Here is a 12,052-nt window from a genome sequence, read left to right on the forward strand (position 1 = left end):
TTTTGGAAAATGTTTTATAGAAGGTTTTATCATGGGACAGCCGCATGGATTAGGGGAGTAACCCAAAAATACAAAATATCAAAACAAACCACGAAATTAAATAATAAAACGGAGACAGAGATATATTTTTTAAACAAAATAATATAGCTAACTTTTATCTATTAATTGTTTTAGGTGATGTAGTTTATGTAAAATATAAAAATGAACCTTGGCACAATATAAATTTAATGTCATGTTTTATTGATACTTAGAAAAAGTAACAAACATTTCAAAAGTCAGATCTTTGAGATCATTATTAAAAAAATATAACATTTTAAATCCGAACTCCTCTATAAATATTAAAATTATAAATTCCTAATCTACTTTAACAAAAGATATATCATATTAAGTTTAATACTATTAATGTTAGGAATAATCATGACTTTGAGATAAATAGAACAAAAATGTTTAATTCCAAATATAGTTAATTATAGAGCAATATATAATAAATGATTTTGTACTTACCAAAAATAAGCCTTGCCACTTTATATCTTGGTAATGTAGCTGCCGCGGGCGGCGGGCCCCCGGCGGCGACTCACTGTCCACGGAAGACGGGAAGAGAGAAAAAATGGAGAGGGGCTTATTTCGTGTTTTCTCTTTACGCGGAACATCTTGGCTGGAACCCAATGACCTAAAAATGAGGGGCGCGCTGTCTCTACCCACCATACCGAAACCCGCGAATTTACGTTATGAAAACCGGTTCCTTCAGCCAACCACTTAGAACATGCACGATTTACGAACCTTGGGTTACGAATAAAACCACAGGAATAACACAGAACAACCTCTTTTCGCGCCTTTATTTTACCCCTCTTACTTGCCTCCCGCTCGTCGGCCATTGCCTCTGCCCTAAACGGGGAGTCTAGCATCCACTCCTTGGGTATCCATAATGGAGGAGAGGACTGAAAGGGGGAAAACCAAGCATGGACGCGCCCAGGAAAATACCAAGGAGGATAGGAAGGGAGGCGAAGTAGGAGGGATGAACGCGGCAGCATCCTTGTAAGAAGCTTAGCGGCGGGAAAATTTCGGAAAAATGGCGGCTAGACGTAGCGTAGCTGCCGCAATCTTGCCGCCATTCATCCCTCCTACTTCGCCTCCCTTCCTATCCTCCGTGAAAATACCGCGAAAAAGAGTGTATAACTAGGTAAAAGAAAATTCAAAAACTGGAATCTTTCCGATTCTTCATTATTAACTATTCGACAATAAGGATTTTACCACTTATGACGTCAGAGGGGCAATATATTATAATAAAGAAATATATATAAAGACAGCCAAATAACATTTCCCGGAAATACTGTGTTGCGCAGTGCGCCATTATAAGAGCGTTTGATTTTTGATTTCAAGAGAGAAGTGGGCCGATCCCGGATTTACTGCAATACCAGGCCGACCCGTGGCGGAGGTGGAGCAAGCTCCGACCACTCCGCCGCCGTCCAAAAATAAGTTTAATATCTTGGGCCCCGATGGGACCCGTATCAGATATTAAGCTGATAAGAACAGATACTGAATTTGTTTATTTGAAATTCGTAGTCATGGTTACAAGTGTCCGCGTTATTAATATTTAAATTATCGCGAACATTGTCAAAAACAGTTATCCCTTTTTTTTCAGATTTTGTAAAACGTCAAGGTAAGTATGTCATTAAACTATTTTTTCTATATTTTAACAGTAAATATAATTTTTAGTAGGTTTCGCTGTAATTTAACAGTAAGTATAATTTTTTCTAGGTTTCTCTATATTTTAACAAGGTAGGTAATTTTTCTATAGTCTAACAAGGTAAGTATAACTTTAACTAAAAATCTTAACAGGTAAGTATATTTTTCGATATTCTTTTTTAACTTTAACGTAAAAAATTTATATATTTTACAGAGATACAGCGGACCCGATTAACTTAAGTCCCCCTTTTTTATACTCCGACTCACTTAAGAACTCAAAAACATATAAATACGTATACTTAAAATTGTAAAATTAAAAGTAAATAAAAAACTTAGAAGAGTTATTAAAAACATATTTACAACTCGAAACAAGGGCTTATTTTTTCCCTTTCTTGGTATCGCTTTCCCGGGATGGACTACCCCGGCGTTTGAAGCGGTACTGAAGCGTTTTTTGTGCCGCCACCATTCCATCTCTTAATGTTGCCATGATGTGAGGGTCCGTTGAAGTGAAGACTTTGGCCCGCCGGCAGAATTCTTCTATGTCTTCTCGTGACAGGATGTTCCAATCCCAAGTACCTTCAAAATACGCCCATTCTTTTTCACAATGATGCTTTACTTTTATACCAGATTCTGACGTAGGTGGGACTTGTTGCTTTGGCGATTTGAGCGCATCGGCGTAACCATTGGTTTTCGACGGCTTTTCAGGATTCTGGGGGGAGGATTCAGGCGTCACCAAGTCCCAGCCTTCACCGGAGTTCCCCGAGTTTTCCTCTACGACCTCCATGTTTGATTCGGGTTTATCAGGATTAGTGATGGTATTCCCCGGTGGACTCTCCGGTGCCCTCCTTACGTTCTCTGGATCATTGGATGGTGGTTTCTGGATGTCCGCACTTCTTAGAGTTCGGTTTTTCTTTCTCGGGCAATCCCGAACCTGATGACTGTCCTTGCGGCAATAGAAGCACATGCGCTGGACGCCCTGATATGTGAGCTGGATGCGGTGTCCACTGATGGTCATCAGGTTCGGGATTGGGCTCTTGATTTTTACTTCAAGACGGCGGTTGCCATTGCGGACGTCTTTTAGAGGGCCTTGTTGGAAGGTCTCCCACGTCTCGGATACGACATCACAGTAGTTCTTTAGACTGGTTCTTAAGAACGCCAGATCCCACCAGCTGGGCGCGTTTTTCATGGTAACTTGAGTTACTGGATCGGAGACTCCAACGATGTCGAGATGTTTCTCCCCAATGATAATTCCGGCATCAACCGCTTTCTGGTAACAGATGTTATCTTTAAAGGTGACCTGTACTTCTGCCTTCCCGATCAATTGGAAGACAGTGATGCTCTTGGGGCCAATGCAGTCGAAAAGGCCAACAGCCAAATCTTCCACATTGACCCCGTCGAACTTTATTCTTGCAGTGGCCTTCTTTGAGGACATAGAGGAGGGCTGCGAGGCTGCTGGCACGGACTGTACGGCAGGCATGGCGACTGGTGGCTACCGCCGAAGCGGAGACCGGGACTCAGGAACCGCTGAGGAGATGCAGACGGCGACTAAAAGGCAGGAACAGTAACTGGAACTGGTGCTGGACTGGCAGCAAGAACGGCAACTTCTGGCGAGGCAGCGTGGCAGGCAAAACGAGCAGGAACACTCGCCTTTAAGGCGTAGAAAACACTTCTCGCCCCCCGACTAAGATCTCGGTATAGCTCTATTGAAAACAGATACTACACTTTGATCTTAGCCAAAAGGCCGAGAAGCGATAACCCGCTAGGAGCCGTCACTGTTTAACAAAGTAAAAAGAGAGAATTCGAGCATTTCAAATATTTCATAATTACGTCACCGAATGTTGGTCCTGGTGGGAGATGACAACGTTTGTAGCCATCGCGCGAACAAAGGAGAAGACGATATCTTGAATCCGTGAAATAGAGGTACACCGCCAGGCCCGGACTGGCACTTTTGGGGTCATCGGCTAGAGACAGTAGAGTGGGCCACTTTACCGGGCCGTATGGAAAAAAAATCTAAATGGTGGTTTATAGGACCATAAATAACGTATTAAGTGTACTAGATTCTACGTGAAACGTCAAACGCGTTTAAATGACCATTTAGGAAAAATTTATTATAAGCGAATAGAGCGTTCTATAAAAGTGGACCATAACCGGTCACTTTTCATACAGACTATAGAGCTGGTTCAGCAGGACTAACAACTTTTGTTATTCTTTGGTTTAAGAGAATTCGGCTTATGTCCTGTCTTTATATGAATATTTTAGAGACGTACCTTTTAGGAGTTGTAGGAGGCACCCTAGGTGTTGAAGTATGTTTGGGGTTAAGGATATTTTCATGATCTAAGTTTCATCTTAAACACGTGGATTTGGGACTAGTATTTTCTAGAATTTTGCTTATTTGCCATCATACATTTATTACAAAAATCATTTAAAATAAGAAAAAAGGCGCGGAAAGCAAAGCCGGAAATATGTGAAGCCTAGGCTAGCAACTACGCTACTAATAAAAATTGACTGCTCTCAATTTCTTACGGGTTTGCCAGATAAATATATTTCTCTAAGACGAAAAACCGGCCAAACCTTCACCTCCTCCGAACTCCAAAGGGGGAAAGCACACCACACCAATTTTATAGATTCGTAAACGCGCCTTCCCAATCGACCGCCATCACCTTACAGTCTACGGGGAGGGTGATGAAAAAACTGGTTTGGGGGGGGGGATGAAATTTCTGCGGTAAAGGGCTTGCTCGTTGGTTGTCTGTACGATAATATCGGCGCCCAGTAAACGTTTCTAAAAAGAGTGTATAGAACGTTCTATTGGAGCCGCATGCAGCCGGTGGCCCTCGGCGATCACCAACCTACCAGGACCTGGCTAGTCGCGGCTTGTCCACCGCTATCAATTACACTCTAGCGGCAACGGCCATATCACGCTGAATACACCGGTTCTCGTCTGATCACCGAAGTTAAGCAGCGTCGAGCGCGGTCAGTACTTGGGAGGGAGACCACCTGGGAACACCGCGTGCCGTTGGCTACTCATTTATTTTCGCGGGATGGGATTTGCGTCTTTTAACAGGAAAATACCTTCATCCTATCATTTTGACGCTGCTTTTTTATGCAATTAAAAGTTCGCCCAGACGATAATATTATTTCGGTCAACTCTTGGCCTTTTTTTAACAACTGGCAGCATCTTTCCGTGAATAAAATACATGTTAGTATCAAAATTGAACAAAATAAAATGGCGAGAAAATTGGTTTTCATTTTATTCTACTTAAGGCTTGTACTTAAAATAGTACTAACTTACTTACTTACTTACTTACTTACTTACTTACTAACTAACTAACTAACTAACTAACTAACTAACTAACTAACTAATTAACTAACTAACTAACTAACTAACTAATTAACTAACTAACTAACTAACTAATTAACTAACTAACTAACTAACTAATTAACTAACTAACTAACTAACTAACTAACTAACGTTTATCTCTAAACAAAAACATTTCCGCGGTAAAATCCACTCTGAAATGGCCTTTTCTGGTTTTGGAATGAAGTCCAAAGTTAAAATTTTATTAACAAATTCTAATTGTGAAATATATTTTTTGTTCTAAATTTTAATCTTAAATGTAATTTAAATAGTTGAATCTAAAAAAGGACTTTTGGAAAATGTTTTATAGAAGGTTTTATCATGGGACAGCCGCATGGATTAGGGGAGTAACCCAAAAATACAAAATATCAAAACAAACCACGAAATTAAATAATAAAACGGAGACAGAGATATATTTTTTAAACAAAATAATATAGCTAACTTTTATCTATTAATTGTTTTAGGTGATGTAGTTTATGTAAAATATAAAAATGAACCTTGGCACAATATAAATTTAATGTCATGTTTTATTGATACTTAGAAAAAGTAACAAACATTTCAAAAGTCAGATCTTTGAGATCATTATTAAAAAAATATAACATTTTAAATCCGAACTCCTCTATAAATATTAAAATTATAAATTCCTAATCTACTTTAACAAAAGATATATCATATTAAGTTTAATACTATTAATGTTAGGAATAATCATGACTTTGAGATAAATAGAACAAAAATGTTTAATTCCAAATATAGTTAATTATAGAGCAATATATAATAAATGATTTTGTACTTACCAAAAATAAGCCTTGCCACTTTATATCTTGGTAATGTAGCTGCCGCGGGCGGCGGGCCCCCGGCGGCGACTCACTGTCCACGGAAGACGGGAAGAGAGAAAAAATGGAGAGGGGCTTATTTCGTGTTTTCTCTTTACGCGGAACATCTTGGCTGGAACCCAATGACCTAAAAATGAGGGGCGCGCTGTCTCTACCCACCATACCGAAACCCGCGAATTTACGTTATGAAAACCGGTTCCTTCAGCCAACCACTTAGAACATGCACGATTTACGAACCTTGGGTTACGAATAAAACCACAGGAATAACACAGAACAACCTCTTTTCGCGCCTTTATTTTACCCCTCTTACTTGCCTCCCGCTCGTCGGCCATTGCCTCTGCCCTAAACGGGGAGTCTAGCATCCACTCCTTGGGTATCCATAATGGAGGAGAGGACTGAAAGGGGGAAAACCAAGCATGGACGCGCCCAGGAAAATACCAAGGAGGATAGGAAGGGAGGCGAAGTAGGAGGGATGAACGCGGCAGCATCCTTGTAAGAAGCTTAGCGGCGGGAAAATTTCGGAAAAATGGCGGCTAGACGTAGCGTAGCTGCCGCAATCTTGCCGCCATTCATCCCTCCTACTTCGCCTCCCTTCCTATCCTCCGTGAAAATACCGCGAAAAAGAGTGTATAACTAGGTAAAAGAAAATTCAAAAACTGGAATCTTTCCGATTCTTCATTATTAACTATTCGACAATAAGGATTTTACCACTTATGACGTCAGAGGGGCAATATATTATAATAAAGAAATATATATAAAGACAGCCAAATAACATTTCCCGGAAATACTGTGTTGCGCAGTGCGCCATTATAAGAGCGTTTGATTTTTGATTTCAAGAGAGAAGTGGGCCGATCCCGGATTTACTGCAATACCAGGCCGACCCGTGGCGGAGGTGGAGCAAGCTCCGACCACTCCGCCGCCGTCCAAAAATAAGTTTAATATCTTGGGCCCCGATGGGACCCGTATCAGATATTAAGCTGATAAGAACAGATACTTTTAATTGTTTATTAAAAGCTTCGTTGTTTTTTACATTGGACATTTTTACATTTTTTATATGTGTTCGCGTTTTAAATTAATTAAATTATCGCGAAACAGAGTCAAGTTCATAGTCAAGGTAAGTATACACTTTTGTTATAGGTTTTTAAGCATATAACTAATTTTCCTTTTTTTTTTTTCAGGTTTAAAACAAAAGGAGTTGAGTAAAGTTAAAAACTTTTAAAACAAAACACTATAAATGATCGAGATAAAAACTAAAAAAGGTGGCAAATAAAATATATGAACAATACATTAAAATATACTTTAAAAAAAGCATATTAAAAGGCATCAGAAATATATTTACAAAACTCAGTATGTGACGTATTCTATATACAAATCTTGTTCTGGCGTGGATTTGGTGGCACTGGCGAAAGTCTTCTTCTCGTCGTTCAGGGTCTTTCCCTTCTTGGCAGCAATTCCTGGAGAGTTGGACATGCGTCGTTTTGAAAATTTTTCCTGTTCCTTGCTGACGATCTTTAAATACAGCTGTTTCCTGGTTTCGGTTGTTCCGTTCATGGTCTCGAGGTGTTCTTTCAATGATTGAAGTTGCGCTTGTGAATAATTGCTGATGGTTTCTAGAGCTTTTGGGTTGACGTATGAGTCCTGGGGGTCGCTGGGTGGTGCCTCTTGTGGTGTTGCTGCTTCTGCTAATGGATCGTGTTCTTTAGCAGAAGTACTGTTGAGTGGCTCCTGGACGCGCTCGGGCTGTTCCTTTGGAGACTCTTTCTGGCCTTCCTCCATGGGTTGGTTCTGCTCTGCTAGTCGGGCTCGTTTGACTTCACACGTGGAAGAGTTGTGACCTTCTTCGTCGCAAAAAAAGCATTTTTTGACGACGCCTGTGTAGTATATTAGTGCCCTGCTTCGTCCAAAAAAGAGGACATTCGGGATAGTTTTGCTCATGATTATTTTTACCGAACGGTCACCATTTTTTAAACCTTTTAATTCGGGGTATTCATCCAGACGGTGGGCTTTGATGGTTCCATATTGTCGTAGTGTGGTAAGTATTGCGTCCCACTGTATCCAGGAGGGGAGGTTCTTTATTGTGAGCCAGACACCGTCGTCTTCGATGCTGGTAATCTTGCATAGTTTTTCGTTGATGGACAGCTCTCCATAGGAGACAGCTTGCTGGAGGAAGGCCAGAGTGGTAAAGGTGAGTAGGTAACAACTTTTTCCAACAGGTTGAAGAGTCTCCAAGCACTGTGGTCCAAGTTTTTCGTAGAAGGTCCGAGCGACGTCCAGGAATCCGGCGTCGACTTCAAGCCGGGCAGTCCGTTTTTTTACCTCTGCAGCCATTAAGGCTGTGGAGAGGTCGTCGGTTGAAGGTAAGTCCCAAGAAGGAACGGCGTCAAAAGGTAATGGCAGGAGTCAGCCAAGTCAGGATACGGCGTAGTGACCAGGAACAGCAGCGACAGGTAAGTCTCAGCAGGACCAGGACCAGGAACAGCAGCGGAGTCAGGAACAGCAGAGGAACCGGAAACAGCAGCGGCAGCTTCAGAAGCAGGAACAGGAACAGGAACGTCAGGATACCGGCAGGTAAGTCAGCATCGCAGGAACTAGCTGTATAGCTGGAAAACTCGCTTGACGGCCTTTCGGCCAAGATTTCAGCGAAATAGCTGGGAACAGATACTACACTTTGATCTTAGCCAAAAGGCCGAGAAGCGATAACCCGCTAGGAGCCGTCACTGTTTAACAAAGTAAAAAGAGAGAATTCGAGCATTTCAAATATTTCATAATTACGTCACCGAATGTTGGTCCTGGTGGGAGATGACAACGTTTGTAGCCATCGCGCGAACAAAGGAGAAGACGATATCTTGAATCCGTGAAATAGAGGTACACCGCCAGGCCCGGACTGGCACTTTTGGGGTCATCGGCTAGAGACAGTAGAGTGGGCCACTTTACCGGGCCGTATGGAAAAAAAATCTAAATGGTGGTTTATAGGACCATAAATAACGTATTAAGTGTACTAGATTCTACGTGAAACGTCAAACGCGTTTAAATGACCATTTAGGAAAAATTTATTATAAGCGAATAGAGCGTTCTATAAAAGTGGACCATAACCGGTCACTTTTCATACAGACTATAGAGCTGGTTCAGCAGGACTAACAACTTTTGTTATTCTTTGGTTTAAGAGAATTCGGCTTATGTCCTGTCTTTATATGAATATTTTAGAGACGTACCTTTTAGGAGTTGTAGGAGGCACCCTAGGTGTTGAAGTATGTTTGGGGTTAAGGATATTTTCATGATCTAAGTTTCATCTTAAACACGTGGATTTGGGACTAGTATTTTCTAGAATTTTGCTTATTTGCCATCATACATTTATTACAAAAATCATTTAAAATAAGAAAAAAGGCGCGGAAAGCAAAGCCGGAAATATGTGAAGCCTAGGCTAGCAACTACGCTACTAATAAAAATTGACTGCTCTCAATTTCTTACGGGTTTGCCAGATAAATATATTTCTCTAAGACGAAAAACCGGCCAAACCTTCACCTCCTCCGAACTCCAAAGGGGGAAAGCACACCACACCAATTTTATAGATTCGTAAACGCGCCTTCCCAATCGACCGCCATCACCTTACAGTCTACGGGGAGGGTGATGAAAAAACTGGTTTGGGGGGGGGGATGAAATTTCTGCGGTAAAGGGCTTGCTCGTTGGTTGTCTGTACGATAATATCGGCGCCCAGTAAACGTTTCTAAAAAGAGTGTATAGAACGTTCTATTGGAGCCGCATGCAGCCGGTGGCCCTCGGCGATCACCAACCTACCAGGACCTGGCTAGTCGCGGCTTGTCCACCGCTATCAATTACACTCTAGCGGCAACGGCCATATCACGCTGAATACACCGGTTCTCGTCTGATCACCGAAGTTAAGCAGCGTCGAGCGCGGTCAGTACTTGGGAGGGAGACCACCTGGGAACACCGCGTGCCGTTGGCTACTCATTTATTTTCGCGGGATGGGATTTGCGTCTTTTAACAGGAAAATACCTTCATCCTATCATTTTGACGCTGCTTTTTTATGCAATTAAAAGTTCGCCCAGACGATAATATTATTTCGGTCAACTCTTGGCCTTTTTTTAACAACTGGCAGCATCTTTCCGTGAATAAAATACATGTTAGTATCAAAATTGAACAAAATAAAATGGCGAGAAAATTGGTTTTCATTTTATTCTACTTAAGGCTTGTACTTAAAATAGTACTAACTTACTTACTTACTTACTTACTTACTAACTAACTAACTAACTAACTAACTAACTAACTAACTAACTAACTAATTAACTAACTAACTAACTAACTAACTAATTAACTAACTAACTAACTAACTAACGTTTATCTCTAAACAAAAACATTTCCGCGGTAAAATCCACTCTGAAATGGCCTTTTCTGGTTTTGGAATGAAGTCCAAAGTTAAAATTTTATTAACAAATTCTAATTGTGAAATATATTTTTTGTTCTAAATTTTAATCTTAAATGTAATTTAAATAGTTGAATCTAAAAAAGGACTTTTGGAAAATGTTTTATAGAAGGTTTTATCATGGGACAGCCGCATGGATTAGGGGAGTAACCCAAAAATACAAAATATCAAAACAAACCACGAAATTAAATAATAAAACGGAGACAGAGATATATTTTTTAAACAAAATAATATAGCTAACTTTTATCTATTAATTGTTTTAGGTGATGTAGTTTATGTAAAATATAAAAATGAACCTTGGCACAATATAAATTTAATGTCATGTTTTATTGATACTTAGAAAAAGTAACAAACATTTCAAAAGTCAGATCTTTGAGATCATTATTAAAAAAATATAACATTTTAAATCCGAACTCCTCTATAAATATTAAAATTATAAATTCCTAATCTACTTTAACAAAAGATATATCATATTAAGTTTAATACTATTAATGTTAGGAATAATCATGACTTTGAGATAAATAGAACAAAAATGTTTAATTCCAAATATAGTTAATTATAGAGCAATATATAATAAATGATTTTGTACTTACCAAAAATAAGCCTTGCCACTTTATATCTTGGTAATGTAGCTGCCGCGGGCGGCGGGCCCCCGGCGGCGACTCACTGTCCACGGAAGACGGGAAGAGAGAAAAAATGGAGAGGGGCTTATTTCGTGTTTTCTCTTTACGCGGAACATCTTGGCTGGAACCCAATGACCTAAAAATGAGGGGCGCGCTGTCTCTACCCACCATACCGAAACCCGCGAATTTACGTTATGAAAACCGGTTCCTTCAGCCAACCACTTAGAACATGCACGATTTACGAACCTTGGGTTACGAATAAAACCACAGGAATAACACAGAACAACCTCTTTTCGCGCCTTTATTTTACCCCTCTTACTTGCCTCCCGCTCGTCGGCCATTGCCTCTGCCCTAAACGGGGAGTCTAGCATCCACTCCTTGGGTATCCATAATGGAGGAGAGGACTGAAAGGGGGAAAACCAAGCATGGACGCGCCCAGGAAAATACCAAGGAGGATAGGAAGGGAGGCGAAGTAGGAGGGATGAACGCGGCAGCATCCTTGTAAGAAGCTTAGCGGCGGGAAAATTTCGGAAAAATGGCGGCTAGACGTAGCGTAGCTGCCGCAATCTTGCCGCCATTCATCCCTCCTACTTCGCCTCCCTTCCTATCCTCCGTGAAAATACCGCGAAAAAGAGTGTATAACTAGGTAAAAGAAAATTCAAAAACTGGAATCTTTCCGATTCTTCATTATTAACTATTCGACAATAAGGATTTTACCACTTATGACGTCAGAGGGGCAATATATTATAATAAAGAAATATATATAAAGACAGCCAAATAACATTTCCCGGAAATACTGTGTTGCGCAGTGCGCCATTATAAGAGCGTTTGATTTTTGATTTCAAGAGAGAAGTGGGCCGATCCCGGATTTACTGCAATACCAGGCCGACCCGTGGCGGAGGTGGAGCAAGCTCCGACCACTCCGCCGCCGTCCAAAAATAAGTTTAATATCTTGGGCCCCGATGGGACCCGTATCAGATATTAAGCTGATAAGAACAGATACTGAATTTGTTTATTTGAAATTCATAGTCAAAAAATATACAAATGTCCGCGTTATTAAAAATTAAATTATCGCGAACATAGTATTTGTCAAAAAAACTATAATCAGTTAGCC

General features: G+C 40.5%; 4 non-coding genes and 3 pseudogenes across 4 annotated transcripts; 2 read left to right on the forward strand and 5 right to left on the reverse strand.

Annotated features, from left to right (window-relative positions):
• Positions 1–1,381: 1,381 nt before the first annotated feature.
• On the reverse strand, positions 1,382–1,567 carry LOC149938173 (U2 spliceosomal RNA). The gene has a single exon (XR_016481712.1). It is a non-coding gene; the product is annotated as a U2 spliceosomal RNA (small nuclear RNA).
• A 1,734-nt stretch (positions 1,568–3,301) lies between these two features.
• Positions 3,302–3,439, reverse strand: LOC149938174 (U2 spliceosomal RNA; annotated as a pseudogene).
• Positions 3,440–4,586: 1,147 nt separating this feature from the next.
• On the forward strand, positions 4,587–4,705 carry LOC149938175 (5S ribosomal RNA). The gene has a single exon (XR_016481919.1). It is a non-coding gene; the product is annotated as a 5S ribosomal RNA (ribosomal RNA).
• Positions 4,706–6,712: 2,007 nt separating this feature from the next.
• Positions 6,713–6,892, reverse strand: LOC149938176 (U2 spliceosomal RNA; annotated as a pseudogene).
• A 1,577-nt stretch (positions 6,893–8,469) lies between these two features.
• On the reverse strand, positions 8,470–8,572 carry LOC149938177 (U2 spliceosomal RNA; annotated as a pseudogene).
• A 1,147-nt stretch (positions 8,573–9,719) lies between these two features.
• Positions 9,720–9,838, forward strand: LOC149938178 (5S ribosomal RNA). Its single transcript, XR_016481920.1, has one exon. It is a non-coding gene; the product is annotated as a 5S ribosomal RNA (ribosomal RNA).
• Positions 9,839–11,785: 1,947 nt separating this feature from the next.
• On the reverse strand, positions 11,786–11,978 carry LOC149938179 (U2 spliceosomal RNA). Its single transcript, XR_016481628.1, has one exon. It is a non-coding gene; the product is annotated as a U2 spliceosomal RNA (small nuclear RNA).
• Positions 11,979–12,052: the final 74 nt, after the last annotated feature.

Source organism: Leiobunum rupestre, chromosome 6, assembly GCF_980474605.1.
Source record: "Leiobunum rupestre chromosome 6, qqLeiRupe1.1.hap1, whole genome shotgun sequence".
NCBI classification, from domain to species: Eukaryota; Metazoa; Arthropoda; class Arachnida; order Opiliones; family Sclerosomatidae; genus Leiobunum; species Leiobunum rupestre.